The sequence below is a fragment of the Dermacentor andersoni genome, chromosome 1, assembly GCF_023375885.2.
Source record: "Dermacentor andersoni chromosome 1, qqDerAnde1_hic_scaffold, whole genome shotgun sequence".
In the NCBI taxonomy this organism is placed as follows: Eukaryota; Metazoa; Arthropoda; class Arachnida; order Ixodida; family Ixodidae; genus Dermacentor; species Dermacentor andersoni.
Genome location: NC_092814.1, coordinates 399,370,946 through 399,392,992, shown reverse-complemented (window position 1 = coordinate 399,392,992; position 22,047 = coordinate 399,370,946). Strand labels below are relative to the sequence as shown.

General features: G+C 43.9%; 2 long non-coding RNA genes across 3 annotated transcripts; one reads left to right on the top strand and one right to left on the bottom strand.

Moving 5' to 3' along the window:
- Positions 1–1,907: 1,907 nt before the first annotated feature.
- Positions 1,908–9,648, bottom strand: LOC140215178 (uncharacterized). Of its 2 annotated transcripts, none has more exons than XR_011892110.1 (2): positions 9,477–9,648; positions 1,908–3,371 (listed from the first exon to the last, which is right to left on the bottom strand). It is a non-coding gene; the product is annotated as an uncharacterized lncRNA (long non-coding RNA). The 2 variants fall into 2 exon arrangements; XR_011892109.1 differs by having other exon boundaries at positions 9,403–9,491.
- On the top strand, positions 9,640–13,691 carry LOC140215179 (uncharacterized). Its single transcript, XR_011892111.1, has 2 exons — positions 9,640–9,788; positions 12,838–13,691. It is a non-coding gene; the product is annotated as an uncharacterized lncRNA (long non-coding RNA).
- The last annotated feature ends 8,356 nt before the right edge of the window (positions 13,692–22,047 follow it).

Genomic DNA, 22,047 nt, shown 5'->3' with positions numbered 1-22,047 from the left:
TAACATTGGCTAAAATTGTATCTTTATATAGCAAAGTGATCATGCATAAATCTGTATGTCATGACAGAACACTTCGTTTCTCACGGACTTTAGTTTACAATTGTTTTCAAGTTCAGGAAAATTGTGCAGTGGGCTAGTTGGTTCGACATACTTAACACTGTTGTGCGGAGTGAAGAAGGGACAGGACTTGAGTGAGGAAACAACACACGACACCTGAGCACAAACTATCAACTGGTGATTATCACAAGACAATGATTCTGCTGAAAAGTAGGAACCAAAGGAAAAGAGAAGTCGTGGAAGCATACAACCTCAAGGTGGACCCACAGGGCTCATGTGTCAGCCCGCCGTCTATTTCACTCAGCAATAAAGAGATTAGCATAATCGCTGACAATAGAGGGTGTAGGTAGACCGGGAAGAGGACTCCTGTGCATGCGTGTAGGCTTTATGTACGCTTCACTTGCAGAAAAGTAAACCAGTTCGTAGTTTGCGCTCAGGTGTCGTGTTGTTTTCTCGCTCAAATCCTGACCCTTCATCGCTCTGCGCAACAGTGTTAAGTTTTCACGTTGTTCACTATGTGATGTAGGAAGGGTAAAATTGATGGGAAATCCCAATATTCTCGGGCATATTGCGAAAAATATGGCCCAAGTCAAGTGTCATTTTAGGCTTCACTGTCCCCTTTTATAGGGCAAATAGTAATAGTTTGAATTCTATGGACGCTGGTTGCTTTTTCTGACTTAACCTAGGCGGTGCTCAGCTCTCAGTTGAAAGGAACAGGTAAACAGGAGGACTTGCCACATAAGCAGGAGGTAGCACTCCACACAGACTTAAGCTTAATATACTGCGTGCTTCCACAGCCCTAGAATTGTTCACCCAGGTCATCCAGGTTCATCCAGCAGGCTCACGATGTGGCCGTGAGGCTTGGCCTTCCGATCCCGACGTGGGAGCGGCCCGCTTAGTGATTAATTATCACTACTTGCAGGACCAAATAAAGTTTTCCTTCCTTCCTTCCTTCCACAGCCCTAGGGGGCTAGTCTGTAAGTGTTGACTAAGTGGACTGTCCATTCCAGTACACGCTGAATGAATAGAGCACGAGAGCCCACGGTGACGATTGCCGCTTGCTCTACCAGCTTATAGCTCTACCTAATCAGTGTGTGCTGAAATAGTCCACTTAGTGGATCCTCACAGAATCCTTCCCGACTGATGTTTGTGTTGGTAGGTTGCAAGCATTGCACTTTCTTTCCTTTCATGTGGGCAGTTCCCACATATGGATGTCATTTAACATATTGTATTCATATTGCCTTTGATCTATACATTTCTTATTCATGCTTATAACCAGGCCTACCAGCTCTTGTCCTGCATATTTATATAGCCTTCTCATTTCTGCATCAACACTGCACATATTTATAGCAAATTGGAGTCATTCTCCATTATACCCTCAAGCACTTGAAGTAGACACTGCAATAACCCCAAGGGAGGGGGGACAGTAACGCAAAAACCTTATTGGGCTTGTAGTGCTGCTGAAGGATGCACACATACCATGTATGCTAATATTCTCAGCAGACATTCCAAAGTTTGTACGAGTTCGACTTTAGCTGGCTAAACTGAATGATTTATATTGAAGGCAATTCTTGCAACACTTCGTCAAACTGAATGAAACTGGACAGCACAATTAGCTGTGTTCATCTACCATTTATACGACTGCTGCCCCGAGCATTTTGCCTGTTACTTTGCCTTTCGTTTCTGTACTATCAAGTTCAAGTACACATGTACTTTATCACTGTACAAGTAGAATGGCTTCAAGGCTTTTCCTGGGCATTCAACAGTCACTATTTATTCCTATAAACCTTCCTGCATGTGAAGACAAAAAAAACTTATTAATTCATGCTGGAAGTATAAAAAGACAGGTATTTGCACAGAAAATGTTTATTTTGAGCACCGAGGTTCTTGCTGATGTAGATATGGTGCTGGCTCCCTCCTTGCCCGAAGCATGTGCTTGCTGTACACAGCACCAGATGATGGCTTCCTAGGTCAAAAGATCAAATTGAAATAAGAGGCATTTTGTTTTAGCTCCGGAAAGAGAAAGCAGGATTGAGACATTAACATGTATAAAAAATACTTGCCTAAAGAAAAATTAATACACAAGCAAATTCACTAAAGAGGTTCACTTTCAAGAGCAAAAGTATGGTTACGATGAAAATTACAAGGACGCTTCACTGCTCATTGAGGTTTCGGTTCAGTAGTTGTTGAGCCACGAGAGTTAGCATGCTACATCTTGCATATTATGTTTTGTAGAAGAATATTGCACTTTGAACAATGTTGTGCCTATTTAAATGTACTGACAAGGAATGCTGAAACTCCAGGCTAGTTTGGTCTGCACAAGATATGATACAGACACTGTACTGCATTCATTTAGTGTTTTTGTCACTGATCTCATGCACAAAGGTCATTCACACCTATCCTACATGAAATGCAGTTTCTTTGAAGCTTCATCTAGTCCTTGAATTTGCTGCATGCTTATGTCTAAGGGAATTCGTTTGGTTCCTTTAAATGTAGTACATCTAAGCAACTGCTATCAAATGCCCATAGTGTTCCCTTGCATGTACAAAACATTTTTGGCCCTTTCAATGCACAATACTCATTACATTTGACACTTGGGACTCGTGCAAGGCGCCATTTAGTATTGTATGCTTGTCCACATCTGATAATACCTTCATAGCTGGGTCATTCCCATGCCAAATGCCTTGGTTATTACTGTGACCATCTCACACTTTTCCTTTAGAATCTTCTTGTCCACTTTTAAGGAAGCATCCCACGACACAATGTCTCCATCCTAGTGGTGCTATGGAGTTAACTTATGTGCTAGTTGTAGCAGATGACGTCAACTGAAGGCCACTGAAGATAAAACTCTCTGCGAGAATTCCTTTTGCACAATAAATGCAAACAATACAGAATAGTCAAAATGTAGTTATCTGGCAAGACTGGCTGCATCCATCATCTTTGTTTGGTGCAATTCTGAGGTGGCTCCATGTTACAAGATGCTTGGCGATTATTGCCATGTGACTGTTCGGGACTCTATAAAACACAAGAATTGCCTTACTCCGGCCTTTCTCTTTGTGCAGCAGCCAACGTTATTATTCGTCCAATCGCACCGTGTACTGTTCGTGTGTCCATAGACTAAATTCTTCACCACATTGTTTTTGCGGTATTTCGTGAGTGACCCATGAACTCATCTTGGGGTGGGACTTCTTTGGCGTCTGCTTCTATCTCTTGTCGTCAGCGCCTCACACAACTGGATGCCACTGGCAATTCTTTTCCTAACCACGAAGAATGCATTTGTCTCGTCACTTCTTCCGATTACGTTCTTTGGCCACCTAGAGGAGAGATTATAGGTGTCAACTCCTGTAACATTGTGGATGGCGGCGTACTCATTCTACCCTATGACCATACCCTATCTCGAGCAATTCTGATTACTCCTGGCCTTATTCGCTTCTCTGAGGGGTCGGCATTGCTTACTGCAATAAACCAAACTCTCGAACCCCAACTGTTGCCTCGTGGATCAACTGTCACTTGAGCTGTTGACACTCATGTCGTTGCAATTGTCACGAAGACAGCTCAGTGTGTTCTTGCGTCTATTACCGTGCGCTGAACAAAATCGTGCGCAAAGATGTTTACCCTGTGTCATGGATGGATGATGCACTAGATTCACTCCACGGTGCTGAATAATTTTCTAGCCTTGACTTTAGACCAGGCTACTGGCAAATACCGATGTACAAATCCGACAAAGAAAAAACGACATTTGCTACCCCTGATGGGCTCTACGAGTTCAGTGCGATGCCTTTTGGACTCTGCAATGTGCCTGACACATTCGAACGCATGATCGATAAGTCTTGTGTGGCTTGAAATGGAAAACCTGTCTGTGCTATCTCGACGACATTGCGTTTTCAACCATGTTCTCACAACATTTGCAACGTCTTGATGAAGTCCTTGCCTCTCTTGCAAATGCTGGTTTGCAGCTCAACACACGCAACACACACACACACACACACACACACACACACACACACACACACACACACACACACACACACACACACACACACACACACACACACACACAAATGCAGTTTCGCCAGCAAGGCCATCAAAGTTCTGGGGCACATAGTCAGCAAAGAAGGTATTCGACCGGACCCCGAGAAGCTTACTGCCATCCTCGAATTTTGTGTCCACTGCGTCAAAAAGACATTCACAGTTTTCTTGGACTTGCTTCTTCCGGCACTTCATACGCAACTTCGCTACGCTTACGTCCCCGCTCCATCAACTCCTCGCCAGTAATGCGCCCTTTGTTTCGTCCGACGAATGTGAACATGCTTTCCTGCTTTTGCAACATGCCCTGACGTCAGACCCAGTACTGTGCCACTTTGATCCGACCACGCCCACCATCTTTCACACCGACGCTAGCAGTCAGTCTCGGTGCCATTCTACTGCAATGTGACAACACATTCCGCGAACGAGTAATTACTTATGCTAGTCGTGCACTAACCAGTGCAGAGAATTACTACACCATAACCAAGCAGGAGTGCCTTGCTGTTGGGCAGTGCAAAAATTTCGCCCATATCTTCATGGCCGCCATTTCACAGTCGTTACCGACCATAACACACTGTGCTGGCTTTCATTGCTAAAGAATTTATCAGGTCACCTGGGTTGCTGTGTGCTTCACCTACAGGAGTACGATTTCAATGTCACCTACAGGGCTGCAAAGAAGCATCAAGACACCAATGCTCTCTCTTGCTACCCTCTGAAGAATCATGACGATTCACCATAACCTCTCCGTGATTCTGTACGTCCCGAGTCCTCTTCATTGGCTTTACCCATTGTAACCCTCGAATGGCTAAGACACGACAGCCCATCTGTCCTTGTGTCCCACCAACGCATCGACCCATACTGCTGAACTATTCTCCAACACATGGAAGATTCTTCGTCACCTCCAAACGCCTGACTTCGTCGACAACTTAATCAATTCAAGCTGCACAATGAGGTTTTACATCGCAACATTTATCACATCGATGGCAACAAATGGGTCGCGGTCATACCATGTTCTCTGCAATGTGAGGTGCTTGAAGCCTTTCACGATCATGCGACGACTGTTCATCTAGGCTACCACAAGACTTACAACAGAATATGAAGTCGCTGCACCCTGCGTTCATTGTCAAAGCCGCAAACGACCAACAGCTCCTTCTGGCTCTTTACAACCTCTGCCTTGTCCCGCTTCGCCTTTTGAAGTAGTTGGAATAGACTTGTACGGTCCTCTTCCCACGACCTTACATGGCAATCGTTGGATTATAACGGCCATAGACCATCCAACACGCTATGCGGAGACAGCATCTCTACAATCCGGGACTGCTGCTGAAGTCGCCGATTTCTTTCTACACAACATTATCTTACACCGCAGCGCTCCGCGCGTTCTCCTCAGTGACCGCAGCAGTCTTCCTCTCTTCTATCCTTACCGAAGTTCTGTGCGCCTCTAACACAATTCGCAAGACGACTTCCAGTTACCATCCGCAGACCAACAGCTTGACGGAGTGTTTTCACCATACCCTCTCTGACATGATTGCGATGTACATCCGCCCTGGCCACACGAACGGGGATGCAATCCTGCCGTTCATGACATTCGCCTATAACATGGCTACGCAACGTACTACTGGCTTTTAACATTCTTTCTTCATCTATGGCTGTTCACCAAGTTTCATTCTTGATGTATCATTCCTTTCGACTCCTGTACCCCCATCAGTTCCTTTCTTGGAACAGTTTGTGTCTCGCCTCGCGGAGTGCAGTCGCCTCGCCCCGCTTAACACAGGCGTCTCCCAGGACGCTCGCAAGTTTCGTTACGACTCGACCCACTGTGCTGTGACTGTTTCTCCTGGTGACGAAGTTCTTTGGACTCCTGTGTGCGTTCCTGGCTTATGCAAAAAATTTCTGGTGTTTTATTCGACTTTCCGCGGTCGTTGAGCAGACATCACCTGTCAATTACCATGTCAATGTGCATGTCTCCCGCTTAAAACCAAATACTTGACGCATTTTATAGTACTTACGCGCAGCCAGGCGGCCGCTTCCACAGCGAGAGAGAATTAGCATGGGCACAACACATGCCTGACTTTCAACTTCATCATCTGCACATCTTTTTCATCTGCATATATCATCACTAGCAGCACAGTTTAATCCTCGAGGTAGTAGTCCGAGCTTGGCTGGAATAAAGCGGTTCCTTACGATACATATATATATATATATATATATATTTCTTGCACTTCAAGAAACTTCGTTTGACCTCGAAGACTTGAGCACTGAAGTAACGGCGCTAAGTATATACAAGACCTCATAGTAGGAGACAGTTCAATTTCACAGCCTGAGTCCCCTTGCTGGTGTAATCTTCCTTCGTGTAATTGTCGCATACTTGGCTATCACTAACACTGCTTCGCCTTTCTGCAAAACTGCAGCCTCTTTTTTTTTTCTGCTAGTCCGAGCATAAGTGCTGCCGCACATGACTGCTGTCGATTCTGATTTCGAGTGAATCTGGCTTGGCCTCATTATGGTTACTGAGTGAATTATAGAGAGAGAGAAATAGAAGAGAGGAAAGGCAGAGAGGTTAACCAGACGCATGTCCGTTTTTCTACCCTGCACTGGAAAACGGGGTATAGGGATGAAGAGAGAGAGTGTTCCACAGCTATCATGCACTAAGATTAAAAAAAAAAAAAAAAAAAGTTCCGTTACTTGAAGAAAACCTAGTGCATATTGTTTCCAGTAAAGTGGAGTAGTAGCCAGTAATTCTTTCGTTACTGAGATTTAATTTGGTAATTACAATTATCTAACTCGAGAAGTACTCTCATAATTTTCAAAGTGTCAATGAGGCATTTGTTGGCATCCCAAAATGACATCTAACTGCAGTGTTTTCAGCGACATACTAATTGCGTACAATTTTACCGACTGGAAAATAACCTCACGAACTATGAAAAATACCATGTGAGTGAACTCTCACCCGCATCATAAAGCAGTGCCCTCAAATAAGCTGATTGAAAGTAACTGCATTGCCTATCGCAAACCCGAAGAGACAGCGCACCACCTTGATAATGGTACGGAAGGAGCCCCAACAGCAGGTTTCGCAGCTTCTCCTTTCTCTCTACGTCACACTTATTATCCCTCTCTCAAGGCCGACAGATAAATGATAACAAAAGCACCTTGATAACGCAGCCAAAGTGCAGCTCTGACCACCCACGAAATGTGAGGAGCAATGTAATAGGCACAGAATGTTTCAAAATCCAGACTTTGCTCGCACCGCATCGAAAGAGTGCGGGCGAAGTTATATTTCGCACCAGAAACTTGCTTCGGACCAAAGCCAATATAAAGTGAGCGTTTTATTTTTCATGAAAGTGTACACGTGCTGCAAAAACAGGTTCGTGTCAACAAATAAAAGCGAAATAAACACACTGGAAAGCGACCAACTTGTAGAGAAAAGGCAAAACCAATGCGTTCACGAAATTAAATATACCACTTCTATGAGCCGAACTGGCAATCAGAATGTCGGCACACACACACACACAGACAAAAAAAAAACTGTGTGCTCTTACTATCTATTAATTCGTAAGCTGCGTTGAACATCAGCCTAGAGGACGTGTTCAAATAGGTCTCCTTTTGCAGCTACGCAGTACTGTCTATTTTATCACACCTTTAGTGGCTTTCTTGATGACCGATGCCGGAATTCTATGGCAGACATCCGTTATCCTTACCTTGAACTAATGTGACGTCCGTCTAAGCTGACGTCCGGCACAATCTTTCACATAACCCCAAAGAAAGAAACTTAACGGAGAGGTCAGGTGACCTAGCCGGCCTCTTTACAGGCTCGTGCCTTCCAATCTATTTGAAAAGTAGCACCCAACCAGTTTCGTGCTCGGCTGCTGCTGCATGCAGGTGGCCCATCTTGCTGATACAGCAGAAGTGGAAGATGTGACAGCGGGACTTTACTGAGAAACTCATCAACCACTCCTTCAAGGATTTCGTTCACATAACGCTGTCCAGTCAGTGCGTGATTGAAGATGGTACTGATTATTGCACTGGCGTAAATTCCAAACCACACATTGAGCGACCACTGGTACTGGCGCCGATTGCACTGTACTTAATGTAGATTGGAGTCCCTCCAATAGTGTGCGTGAATGACAATGAATGTATATATGATGGCACCTGCACTGTTCTTTTGCGCAAACTCATCATGCCACAGGTTCTTAGTGTCAAGATGTAAAACTTACCAGACCCAGCTTATTGTCAGTTAACAATATACACTATAGAATTAACGTCTAAGGTGATCACTAAGATGAGTGCTAAAACCCCTTAATGCTTACATAGGACCAGAATTCACAAGTGGCTGTAATAGGGTTCCTGAAGCACTCTTGAGCACATGAACATAACTTCCAGCCGGGATATACACGTGCGATGGGAGACAATGACTCGTTACAAAGCCATACACAACACCCTTTCTCACAAAACCTCATAACACTAGTAAAATTTGTTGGCCAAGTTACGATTTATCCTACTTTGAAGCAAGCGCATAAAGAGAACATCCCAGTCTTCATCCACGATTAAATCACCAGTATTAAATGGACCCACCTTAAGGGTTATTTGGCAACAGCATGTGTATGTCCATGCTTGTATCGTTTATTGATTGTCCCGCTCTAGTAGAATGGACGACCACGCAGCCCGATCATGCACTTTGTAATGAAGCTTCTTTCTAGAAAATCACAAATACCGACCGCACACACAACCTTTGTCACATCTGCATAGAGCACTTGAGCGTTACGCTGCGGAGAAAGGTTACCAGAGAATGGCTGTTGACAGCGCAGCGATATTGCTATGTAAAGGCTCATATTACTATGTAAACAAACGCTGTTTCCCGCGCGTTTAATGACGCCGCAAAGCACTCATTTAGCGACTTCATTCACTACCGCCCTTAGTCGGCGGACGGCAGACCTGAACCATGTGTCAGGAATGTGCGTTTACATTGCGAGATAAATGATGAATACTCCTTATTTTCTCTAAACAAGTGCGCGCACATGCCGCACTTGGGTCATCTGCCATTTACACATTCTGCCGTGTAGCAGCACCGTAACCAGGTAATGTTACGTTTAAGTGATTGTGAAAAAGGCTCTTAGAAGTTTGAAGGAACCTAAGATAAACAGTGTCGTCTAATATGCGTTCTCGGCGCTAGTACACTGTAGCACTGGCTGATCGGTGCGGCGGTCCGCGGGATGCGTCACAAGGAAAATAAGCTGGTAAGGAACCTGGAAATGAAGTATCAGGCAGCCGAAAGCGTAGCTTTGCATAGTAGAGGCACATCGAATGGAAAAGTGAAGTACTTACGATAGCTTACGCTAGCACAAGCCCCAAAAAATAAACGATCCACATCTTTGACCAGTTGTTTGAGCGTAGCTCACCTTTGAGCTTGCCATTCTGCCGCCAAAACCAAAGACGGATGTGACATCACGGACGCGAAAAACAAAGAATGAATGCGACATCCCGGACGTGACGTTTGGGTGAACCTAACGCCTGCGTTCCGTCGACCGGGTGAACGCAGACACTTTCACGAGTGCGTTGCGTTCACCCAAATAGCCAACTAATACTGATTTGGCTTGGCTCCCGTTGGATTTTTAAAAGGCAGCGGTAGTGCGCTTTGGACATTTCTTGGATTTCTTGTGAGCGACTGTGAAACAGGGTGTAACCTTTCTCTATGGTGAAACCTTTACGAGGTGTTTCTGCGTTGTATTTTCGATTTAAGTGGCCTTCACTGCCGTGGTTAGTTTGTTTGGCTGGTTAGTACATGTGCAAACGCTCTTTTGTGATGTTCTGGAGTTGTGGAAGGTCGTCGCCCCTATTGCAAGTACTTGCGTTGTCGCGACATCATTCGAACACTATACAATCGGAGCAGAAACAAGTGCTATAACCTACCCCGGTGGTCGTGTAGGCGTCAGCTCTCGAAGTATTGGGCAATGCACGGTGGGAGCCCGTTTTATCTGCGGATGCGTGCTTGCACCAACTCTGACGAAACTGATCATTCGGGACCTATGAAAGCAGTGCTGTGTTGTTTTTGTTCCCTGCTTAGTTCGCCTGTTTACATACTCGCCTGAATGTGTGCTATTGTGATTTGTAAGTTTTCCCCCGTCGGTCTGTACCAGATACCTCGCATTCAGCTGCTTGTCACCTGTGGTCGTTTTATAACTTTGCTGCAAAATTTTGTCCTTAAGTCGAATAAACTTGGGAAGGAAATCGTGAAGCTTTTCTCCCGGAAAGCGCTTGTACGTCCATAGAATTTACAGTTCAAATGCAACACATATCCTCATTTAAATTTTAGAAGAATTTATGATTTCAGTAAATTGAAATTGCAGTTAAACAGAATTCAATAACTTTCTATTTCTATAATTTCTATATGCACACCAAATAAGTTCTGCAAAGTAAAACGGTTTGTTACATTAAAGTTCAATATATGGAGGTCTAATTGTACAAAATTGATTGATATAGGGGTTGAGTGGATACAGGGTGTGCATATTCACACGCCTGCTCCCTTAGTCAGTCGTTACGTGCCGGTCTACTTGGACAATAAACCAAGCAACAATGTTAATGTTTTCGAACTGTTCATATATCGGGAGCACACCAAGAAGGTGATCTAAAACCTCCAGGCATATGGTGACTTTCTGTTCCAAAAGAAAAAAAAGTAATAGTAATAATGTGTACAGTGGCATAGCAGAGTAAACAAACAAAAAAGCTGACTTTTTAAGGCAATGCTACATTTTTTTTCCTAATTACAGCAGCCGTGCAAGGTGTTCTAGATCAGTTACAATGTTTGAAAATTCATTGTGATGGGCCGGTCTGTTTCCCTTAGTGTTATAATGGCCTCATATTCTTGTGAAGTTAATCATATTACTCCTGTATCCTTACCACATTGAACTCCTGAAATGTTTTATCCTGGCCACTCCTCCTCATCCACCATGCTTCTTCTGCTTAATAGTTCTCAAGGCAATTATATTGCCCTCCTCTCCCTATTATTAAGGCAAAGAAACAGATCCACATGGCCATCACAAACTAATTTTCACTTGCACATGCCCTGACGTTCAAAACATTGCAGTTGAGCTAGAAGCTAGAATTAGCACTAGTGAAGTGTGAAGGTTGTTAGCAAAGGTGCCCACAGTGTGTGAGGCCACAGTTTATGCGAAGATAAAAGTTTTGAGAAAAATTATATAAATTTTGCAGTTGATATTGTTGTTTTATTAATGCTGCTCTTGCTTTAGTTATCTTTTTTTTTGTCACCATATGTGTTAAATGTCACAGCATTTGATATTATAGCATTGACATATATCAGTGGGGGGGGGGGGGGGGGGTCCTCATCTGGATAGTTCATTTCTGATGCATACACTTTGTATGGCTTGTTCGCGTTGCCAACACCTACTGTATTACTTTGCAATTAAAACCTTCACAATTGTTTTTCACACAAAAATAAAACAAGCAGTCTAAAAATGTTCCTTTGTATCATGCAATATAGCGCTCCTCTCACCTAAAGCTGTATGTTCTCGAGACACAAGTAAACAGCTACATGTTAGCTGCAAAACCTCTTAAATTTGCAACAATATCGAATATATTGAGACAAAAAAAATACCTTGGTGAACATATTGCTGCAGATGCTGACCAGCACATGAGTAGTGCTTCTTTTATTACAAACATTTAATCACCTTGCAGAGAGTGTCTACCACTTAAATCACAATCATTTTATTGAGATATTTTTGTGTCATTTGCATGTGGCAGAAGCAGGAAATAGTAAGCTGACTCTGCCTTAAAGCAAACATATGCATGAGAGAGCGCTTAAAGCATTACTTGTTCAAACCAAGGCTTTGGTGTCTAGACTTCACGACGAAGAGAGTAAAATGTGAGGTCACTTGCCCTGTATTCTGAAACCATCTATGACTGGAAGCTTCATTCCACTGAGCTGAGCGCAGTGCCACCCCTCGACTGAAGCCGACGCTGTGTTTCACAGTAATTGACATGAAGTTTAATTAAAGCTAAGCAACCACCTCTGTCAAGGAGCGGGGCTGCTGTGCATTTGAATCCAGGTGGAGTGGTGAGTGGAGAATACGGGAGTTGGTCATCTTTACCTATCCTCGAGCTTCTTAAGAGATTTCCTACAACATTTAAGCTCAGCCTTTCTGTTTTCTTACAGCATGGTTATTACAGGTGGTACAAAACATTCCATTGTACAGTTTCTATAATTCTTTGGGAAAACATCCATCACCTCACTAAACAGGAATAGGCTCAATAGGTTCACTGGTATCATCTATAGTGTCTCCATCCAAGACCTATTGCTATTACAAGGCATTGCAGACATTCAGTGACGTAGCCAGAAATTTATTTCAGGGAAGGATTCTCCACTGGCCATTACCACTCCCCCATCACCTCTCTCTCTTGCACTATATAAATGTGTGGAGGGTTTTACATCACACCAAGACAAACTCCTAGCACTCCCCGGACAGGAATGCTTTAGCAATGAGGATGCACATTTTTACGTTGCCAAAACAACTTTGCTTAACTTCTGACAAAAGTTTTTCATTGCTAAGGCATGCAGCCACTATGCTTAAAATTATGCTATCATCCGTGTGCTGTTTTTAAAAATGATTATATTAAAAATAACATTTTGTTTACAAATTGATGTACTTATATAATGTATATTATGACCTAGTTGGTACATTACTTAGGAAAGCGAACTGTGCTAAAAACATGACAGCGCTCTGTCTTGTGTCTTCTTGTTTGCAGCCCAGACTTGTTGCAGCCCAAGTAACAGTGGAGGTCAGCGTTATTTTCTTACCAGGTTTGCTAGTGAGTGGTTCAGCCATGGCTGTGTATGGAAGAGAGCGGGCACTATTTTGCAAGTCGCCTATTACTTAATTGCAGGCATTAGGGGCATGCTGCCCTGACACCTGGCTATTCTAAAGACTGCAGAGCAGCAAGCACAGCACATGCTATGACAGGGTAGGCGAATCTCGGCTAAGGCAACTGGCCACGGCCATCTGGTGTTGAGCGATCGAGCAGTGATGAGACAATCCCCCTATGTTCCATAATTTTTCACTTAACTTCATTCTTGACTCCCTTAATGCGCATCACCACCCTAGCCCCCTTACTTTATCCACCTCCCACTCCCTGGAGCTCTCTGAAACTCTTTTCAGCTAATCACTGTCGCACTTTTCAACATTCATGGGGTTGTTGAATGACACAGCATTCTCTAACATTCCTATATTTATGTTTCTGTGTGGACATCGAAGCCATTCACCTAGCTCCCCTAGTTTGTTGTGGCGGCTTCTTAGCTTCCCTGGTCCAGCACCCCATCCTTGATATAAATTGCCGCGCGCAAATCAACATTCTGTAGGCCTTTCTTTCTTGTCCCGTTTTCTCTCCATTTTTTCATTCTTAGCAGTGTGTACAAACTAGCCTGAGAGCAAGTTCTTCTGAAGTTAATTAACATACTGAAAGTCAGAGTCAATGGAAAGTAAAAGAAGAAAAAAAGGGGGGGGGGAGTGTTTTTTATGAGTTTTCTAAACAAGCAAGTTGTAATATAAGTAAGTTGTATAATAGCAAGCACAAAGTATGAAAGAATAAAAAACACATTTGCACTTCTCGTCTGACGAAATTTACTGTGCTTTTACAGAAATGAAAATCATTGAAAAGGAAGTAAGTGTTCACGTTGAGATATGAGCACGTAATCTGTAAGCCTTGTAAGCTTATGTCAAGTAAAACAACATGAAATCCTGAGAGATTGAGCTTCTTAAGTACACGTGTTATAATAGGAACACCAACCTTCTTCAGGATGATAAAAGCACTGTAGATCAAGGTTCTCCACGTAGTGGAAACATTGTTAAATCTGTTAAGATGTGAATGTGGGCAAGTTGGTAACAAATTTCTAACTTGCTAAAGCACATTACTGTCCTCATCGAACTAATAACTATAGTTTCTTGTACATGTGTCTTGATCACATTCAGCACAACATTATGCATTTTTATCTTTCTTTAATACATTCTGTAGCCCCTCAATGGATTCAAGATGCTAGAAATTTATGTTGAACCACAAAGTGCTTGCCATTAGAAAAGACAAGAAGTCAGTTCCTGTGTTAGAAATATGTATTAGTTAGAGAAAGGCTAAAATTTAGTATGAACATTAGCCATGTTTTGAAGTTTTCATCCTACTCATTTTACAGTTGAAGCTAGCTTGCTTCTCAGGTTACTTGTGCTTAGGATTAAAGCAGATGAATGGCTTGCCGGGGTGTTATCCACAGAAAGTGGTCACTTTTCTCACTCTCACCGTAGTGTTTGGGCTACTGCTGGTACTGTTTGCCGCATAGCAGCCAGTGCAGTGCCACTGAGTGTCGTGTGCCGATGTGCCAGTTTTTCTTAGCATGTGGACACTTCTCCCACGAGTTTCTTCGATGTTGTCTTGACGAGGGCCGAACAGTGAATGAGCCAGTTCATCTTGAAATTTTATAATTGGCGTAGAGTTTCCTTCAAGCATGCCACGAATGTTCCACGCATTTATGATGGCACTTCCAACAAGCAACTCAACAGCTACCTTTCTGTACCACTTGAGTCCTTTTCTAAGGCAGTTGTGGTATAACGTCATTTGTTCACTATAGTCGACGCCCTTTTTTGCTGCATTGCAATCGAGACCGGCCTGATGTTTCATGATTGGTGCGCCGTCCCTTGTTTTCTTCCCACTGTCCACCGAAGTTGCTTTATATTTGGCGACAGATGTGAGTATCAGAACAGGCCTCTTGTCCATCCACTTCAGTGCCTTCACTCCATTTTTGGACTGAAGTGCGGTAACACTGCCATTTGCAACCTTTACTTCAGTGAGATCTTTTGGCAGCCCTTTCCTCACTGAGCGAACTGTGCCACGAATGAAAGTGTCTTCCTTTAGAAGGCGAAGAGTGAGCGGCAAGCTCATGTAGAAGTTGTCTACGTACAGCGGGCGCACGACTTCCTTGTAATTTTGCAGGAGTTTCAAGCATACATCTTCGGCATGTCCGATGCCAACTGTTCAGTCACACTTTCCGGCATATACATCAACCTTTAGCCTGTAACTGTCTTTGGTACATGCCTTGAACAGCCTGACTCTGTAAGAACGAAAGTCTGCCACGCCATGGCACTATTGTTTCATCTATCACAACCTCCTTTCCCGGCTCAAGCACAGTGGCAAAAATTTTGGTTCAATTTCTCTACCAGAGGATGGATCTTAAAGACATGATCCTGCAACTCTGCAACCAGTTAATTGTCCGCAAAATGCCGGAACCTCAAAAGTAGGGAAAAGGCGGCCACAGCTCATATTGTGACGAATGAGTTCAACACCATACAGGTTACTTTTTGCCCAGTAGTGACTCAGATAGGAAGATAAACGAGATTAATACAAATTGGTATTCCAACAAATGCTTTCGTTTGTTGGAGATTGGTTTCCATCCAATTTTTCAACTTTGATTTAGATTTGGGAGTAGGAAGACAGAGGAGACCAATACAAATCAGTATTCGAATAAATGCTTTAATTTCTTGGGCATTGGTTTCCGTCCAATTTTTCAACCATGATTTAGATTTAGGAGTAGTTGACTTCAACACTTGTTGTGTGAACCTGTTTGTTTCATTGACCATCATTTGCCAAATGTCATCCGTAATAAACAGTGAACATAAAGATGGGGCATAACGGCTAGATGGCAACTGAATGATAGTGGGCGGCCTAGAGTGCGGTGTCACACTAGGCGAAGTGGTTGTTGCCGGTGTCCATTTCTCTAGAGATGGGCTGAGGGAAATGAGAGCATCGTATCTATCCTGAATCATTCACCTCAGAATCATCAGTCAGGTCTGACTCTCCATTCGACATGCTGGCTGAGGTCTGTGATGGTTCGTAAACACTATCTTTGTCACTGATTTCACTGTCTGTCCAGTGCTGAACATCTGACACTGAAGCACTTGACTCATCCGCTGGTGATCGCGAAGTTGCTGGTGCATTCTTCTGGCCCAAAACTAAGTTTATTTGTTTCCTCTGCATTGTGCTTTTTTTTTGCATCCGGAAGGGGCATGAGGATCTATCTATTAGACACGCTGAAAAGTTTGGGAGTAGCAAGAAAAATGCAGGTACTTATTCCAACGGCACGTATTTCAAAAACTGCGGCGAAAGTTTGCAAGAAACCCAACTGAGAAATGCGCCGTCACTCGACTCTCCGAAACAAACATGCCACCCCGTGTCCAATGCAATAAAAATATATGTTAGTTGCAATTTCAAACCTCAGATGGCAACACAAGAGCGAGAATTCTTGCGTGTGGGTCACTGGAGAGTCACGCCGCACACAGCATAAAAACGTTTTCATTGAGTGCATCGTGGATTGCCAGTGGGTCATAGCATTTAACATCAGACAAGTAGTCTACTGGCTATCTATAACCTCACACAACAAAAATCGTACCTCTGAGTTCAAGTGTCATAATGTTATCGCAGCAGCAAGCAGATGAATGCCCATAACTTTGCTGCTGCGTAGGAGCACAGGCTGTGCTGTGATGTCATTCAGAGTGACACGTGACTTAGATTCAAGGCAGCATCAGTTATTTGTTGAATATGTTGCTTCAGTGGACTAATTAAAGTTAAGAGAAATAATGAAAAATACAACCCGAATGTCTGGGTGCTTTTGTTTTACTTCGCACTGTAGCAATATGAATTTCCGTTTCGTCTCCTTTTTCCGACGTTTGCACGCGCGCAGAGAACGAAACTATACGTCATTGTCTACTGTGTTCCAGCATTGCGATCATGCTCCTTCATCCCCTCGCGTTTGCCTCAGTGCTGGGGCACTGACTTATACCGCTAATCACGTGTTCTCGTGTAGAGCGCGCATTATCGTCCGCTACAGGAAACGAGACAAGCGCAACAGCTCGCACGACACCGTCACCGGAAGTGTGCCGGTGACGGTGAAAAAAAGAAGACGGCAGGGTATACCCGCCGCGCGACCCCTCGGCTCCGGTATGGGAGAACGCAGTGAAGGAAATTCGCTTACACAAGCGAAACGGGGAAAGTCGAGAGAGTGTTTATATAGGCGGCGACGCTTGCCTCCTGAAATCATGTGTTCGCGGCACTTCAATCATTCTCTCTCTGCTGTTAATGAACCAATATGAAAAATGCTTGCGGTAGAACACTTCTTAGAGGGCACGTAACAACTTTCAGCGTATAACCAAAATGTGTTATGTAGCCTGTGAGGGGCCCTTTAAAACAAACGCGGTAAAAATCGGGTGTATCGTGGGATGTTGTTACAGCTGCGTCGAGCTTCACAGCCCCCTACACAAGCATTGCTGTGAAGCCTGTGGCAGAAATAGAGTTTTATTAAATCAAAGGACTGCATAGAGCGCGCTCTCGTGTTGTGCTACGTGAATTAAATCATTCGTTTCCTGCCTGCACAAACGTCTGCATCTCGAGTGGATTTCGAGCACACCGTATAATAATGTACAGTTCCGTCGTGCTTCGCAGCACTATACACAAGCACTGCCGTAAAGCTAGTGGCAAAAGTACGATGTCATGAAACCAGATCAATGCATATACCACGCTCTTTTGGTGCGCTGCGTGAATGGAAACATTGCTTGCCTGCCTGCACAAACGTTTGCATCTCGAGTTAATATCAAACAAACCATATAATATATGTGCAGTTTTGTCGAGCGCTTCACCGCACTGCATGCAAGCATTGCCGTAAAGCCTGTAGTATAAATAGGGTTTCATGAAGTCAAATGAATGCGCAAACCTCGCACTTGTGGTGTACAAGGTAAACAAAGAATTCGTTGCCATGTCTCCACAGTAGTTGGTCACGTTGATTTGTGTGAGCATATAGGTTCATGTGCCCCATCTACCTCTGTGATGAGAAAATAAGCAAGAATATCAGCTGCTATGTGTCGATGCATATGCTTTTTATTACAAGGTGTAGGAGCAGTACATCTTACTGCATGAGTAAACCACTCATGGAAACAGTACGTTCCTTGAACATTGTAGCTATTTAATAGCCTAGGAAGCGCGCTATATTGGAAGTTGCAATTTTTTTTCTGTTCGCAAAATTCAATAACTCAGTGCTTTTTCTAAAAGCAAATTTCGCAATGATACGTGTGCTGCGTCAGTAAGTTAAGTAGGCAGCACATAATTGCGCTAAACCAGAGGAATATCTGCAGGTAGGGATTTATACAAATGTACAGAGTATTTTTAAAAAAATCTTTTCTCAAATGTTTTCAGTGTGGATCCAGTTGCATATGCGCCCAGCGCTGATTTCCAGCGCTTAATTTTTGTTGAACCTTGATGTAACAAAGACGTAACACTCAGCACTCTACTTTGTTACATCAAAAATTTTTTTACAATGGAACACTGCATTCTACTATACGTGCCGCTCATGCGCCCCAAATTTTTGGCCCCTCTAAGGAAGTCACTGTTTTAAGTCACTGTTCTCTAAGTTTCGTCCGAAACTTGAATAACGCTACTTCCAACACTCGTGAAACCAGCAGCCACGTCGGCTTGCCGCCTTTACACCGGCCGCAAATTACTTTTAAAAAATGTGGCACGCGCGGGCCGTGTATATGCACTCTGCTGCGCGCGGACAGCCGTATGCACGGGCACGGCCGAGCAAGAGACGTCGCGCGCTCTCCTACCCTAGCGCGCGCTTGATCACGGGACGTGGATAAAGCGCGCATAAAGCTGCCATCCTTCTCGGCTCACCCTCGCACCCTTTCATTCGCAATTAACCCCAGCACGTGGGATGCAACGGGGCACTATAATTTTTGTCACACTTGGACTTTAAACCAAACATCAGGGCGATGGTGAAAATTCGCTTAGGGTGTCCAAAAATTGCTATCGCAATAATACACTATGGAGAAAGGTATTATGGAAATTATCTGTGGATGGGTCGAAACCCCCTAATTTCCCAAACACGCACACATCCACTGGCACGCTGCACACCACGGATCCCGCGCGGCACGCTGCATCATTAAGGCGTATCGTTCTTCTCTAGCTCTATGATCATTTCTGCAGTAGTCACTTGGCGAGAAGCTTAATTTCCAACCTATGCGCAAGTGTCGTACCTGAATTTCGAAAGTACACGGACCATATATATGTTGGCAAAATAATCGGAACTCGCTATTTAGACTCGCCAAAATTATACTTAGCTGCTCACTTGAACTCATAAGAATATACTACTCAGCCGAGCTCACTCGGGCTCAAACTCGCCAAAATACTGCTCAGCTGGGCTCACTCAGACTCATGGGATGATCTGAGGGAGTTGACTCATCAGTGAGTCTTCCAGCGTATGATGTGTGCTGAACCACAAACCTGGCTTTCTTGAATAAAAACAGTTGGTCGCTGCAGCATATGGATGCACATAAGTGTAATTCAGAGAGCATGGCATTGTAAAGGCTGCCACAGTTACCATGCCATGCTGCAGCTCATTTCAATCATGTCAAATGCAATACCCCTGCCAGCTTTTAGTCAGTCGATCAAATGTGATTGCTATTTATCTCATCACAACACCTCATTTTTCTGCCTAAGGCTTTGGGTGAATTTTCCTTGGCATCCATTTTGTTACTCTAACAGGTTACCAGTTATCTGTTGCCTATACGAAATTTGAAGTTGTGCACATTTCATGTGGACTCTATGCCAAACTCGTAGTACTGCATGCGTTTTTGCAATTAGGTCTAGAGTTACAGAATCGCATGTGGGAGTTACTTTAGTTAGCAACTGTAGCTTTGGAACAAACATGTGCATGAGAGGGTGCTTAAGTGTTACCTGTCAAGGCTGGGAGCACCAAGGCAACTTGTGCAGTAAAGGCATGGGCAGTACGAGCCCACAGATTTTTTAAGTGTGGCTGAGGTGATGCGTCTAGACTTCACTATGAAGAGAGCCAAATAAAAGGTTGCCTATCCATCATACCTATTCTGGAGCCTTTTCTTGAGCTTTTCTAAAACATTAACCCTTTGACGGTTTTTTCCGTACATGTACGGCGGCGGTTTTCTGTCCCGCAAGGTCTTTGCCGTACGGGTACGGTTTCGACCCTCCGTTTGAAATTTCGCGCCATAATGACGATGCACGCTTACTGGGAGGTGCTGCCACCTCTTAGGTCTTACAAGAAGCGTTTGAAATTTGTGCTACCTTCTTGGGGAGATAAACAGAACTGACTTCAAGCTTCAGCGCGTCGCGCAGACTGCGGCCACACCCCTTTTGCGGTTTCGGTTTCGCCGCGTGATCGCAACGGAGGCGCGCGAAACGTAATTTTTCTCTTTGTCGGCACTCTCTTGCAAATGCTGTGGAAGTTGATTTCTATCTTGATTGGCGCTGCTCTTAGCTTGTTTATAACCGCCGCTCGCGAGGTATTCTCGCTCTCAGCGGCAACGCGCTTTCGCGGTTTCGGTTCCGCCGCAACGGAGGCGCGCGAAACGTGATTTTTATCTTTGTCGGCACGCTATCGCGGGGGCGGCGGAAGTTGATTTCTATCTTGATTGGCACGGCTTTTAGCTCGTTTATCACCGCCGCTCATGAGGTATTCTCGCTCTCTGCGGCTGCGCGGAGACTCGTGTTTCAAGGAGTACCACACTCTAAAATACTATTGAACATATTGCAGTTCTGAGTGATGCCGACACCAAAATACTGTTCCCTAATTTTTTTTACTATTTATTCCCGACTTTATACATCTTGTACATTCAATATCCGCAATAAAATAATTTGACCACCCGGGAAAGTTTTCTTCAAAATAATTCGACCCTCAAAGGGTTAAGCTCAGCGTGTACACTTTATCACAGCATAATTATTACATGTGATATAAAACATTGTATTGTGCAGTTTCTCCAACTCTTCGTGAAGGCATCTATCCATAGATTAAACAGGAATAGGCTCAATGTTGACATATCTCCACAGTAGCATCTCCAGGACCTCGTACTGTCACAATGCATCACAGACATTATATAAGTGAACTCCAAAAGTGAAGCTCTTCGTTAACATTGGCTAAAATTGTATCTTTATATAGCAAATTGATCATGCATAAATCTGTATGTCATGACAGAACACTTCGTTTCTCACGGACTTTAGTTTGCAATTGTTTTCAAGTTCAGGAAAATTGTGCAGTGGGCTAGTTGGTTCAACATACTTAACACTGTTGTGCGGAGTGACGAAGGGACAGGACTTGAGTGAGGAAACAACACACGACACCTGAGCACAAACTATCAACTGGTGATTATCACAAGACAATGATTCTGCTGAAAAGTAGGAACCAAAGGAAAAGAGAAGTCGTGGAAGCATACAACCTCAAGGTGGACCCACAGGGCTCATGTGTCAGCCCGCCGTCTATTTCACTCAGCAATAAAGAGATTAGCATAATCGCTGACAATAGAGGGTGTAGGTAGACCGGGAAGAGGACTCCTGTGCATGCGTGTAGGCTTTATGTACGCTTCACTTGCAGAAAAATAAACCAGTTCGTAGTTTGCGCTCAGGTGTCGTGTTGTTTTCTCGCTCAAATCCTGACCCTTCATCACTCTGCGCAACAGTGTTAAGTTTTCAGGTTGTTCACTATGTGATGTAGGAAGGGTAAAATTGATGGGAAATCCCAATATTCTTGGGCATATTGCGAAAAATATGGCCCAAATCAAGTGTCATTTTAGGCTTCACTGTCCCCTTTTATAGGGCAAATAGTAATAGTTTGAATTCTATGGACGCTGGTTGCTTTTTCTGACTTAACCTAGGCGGTGCTCAGCTCTCAGTTGAAAGGAACAGGTAAACAGGAGGACTTGCCACATAAGCAGGAGGTAGCACACCACACAGACTTAAGCTTAATATACTGCGTGCTTCCACAGCCCTAGGGGGCTAGTCTGTAAGTGTTGACTAAGTGGACTGTCCATTCCAGTACACGCTGAATGAATAGAGCACGAGAGCCCACGGTGACGATTGCCGTTTGCTCTATCAGCTTAGAGCTCTACCTAATCAGTGTGT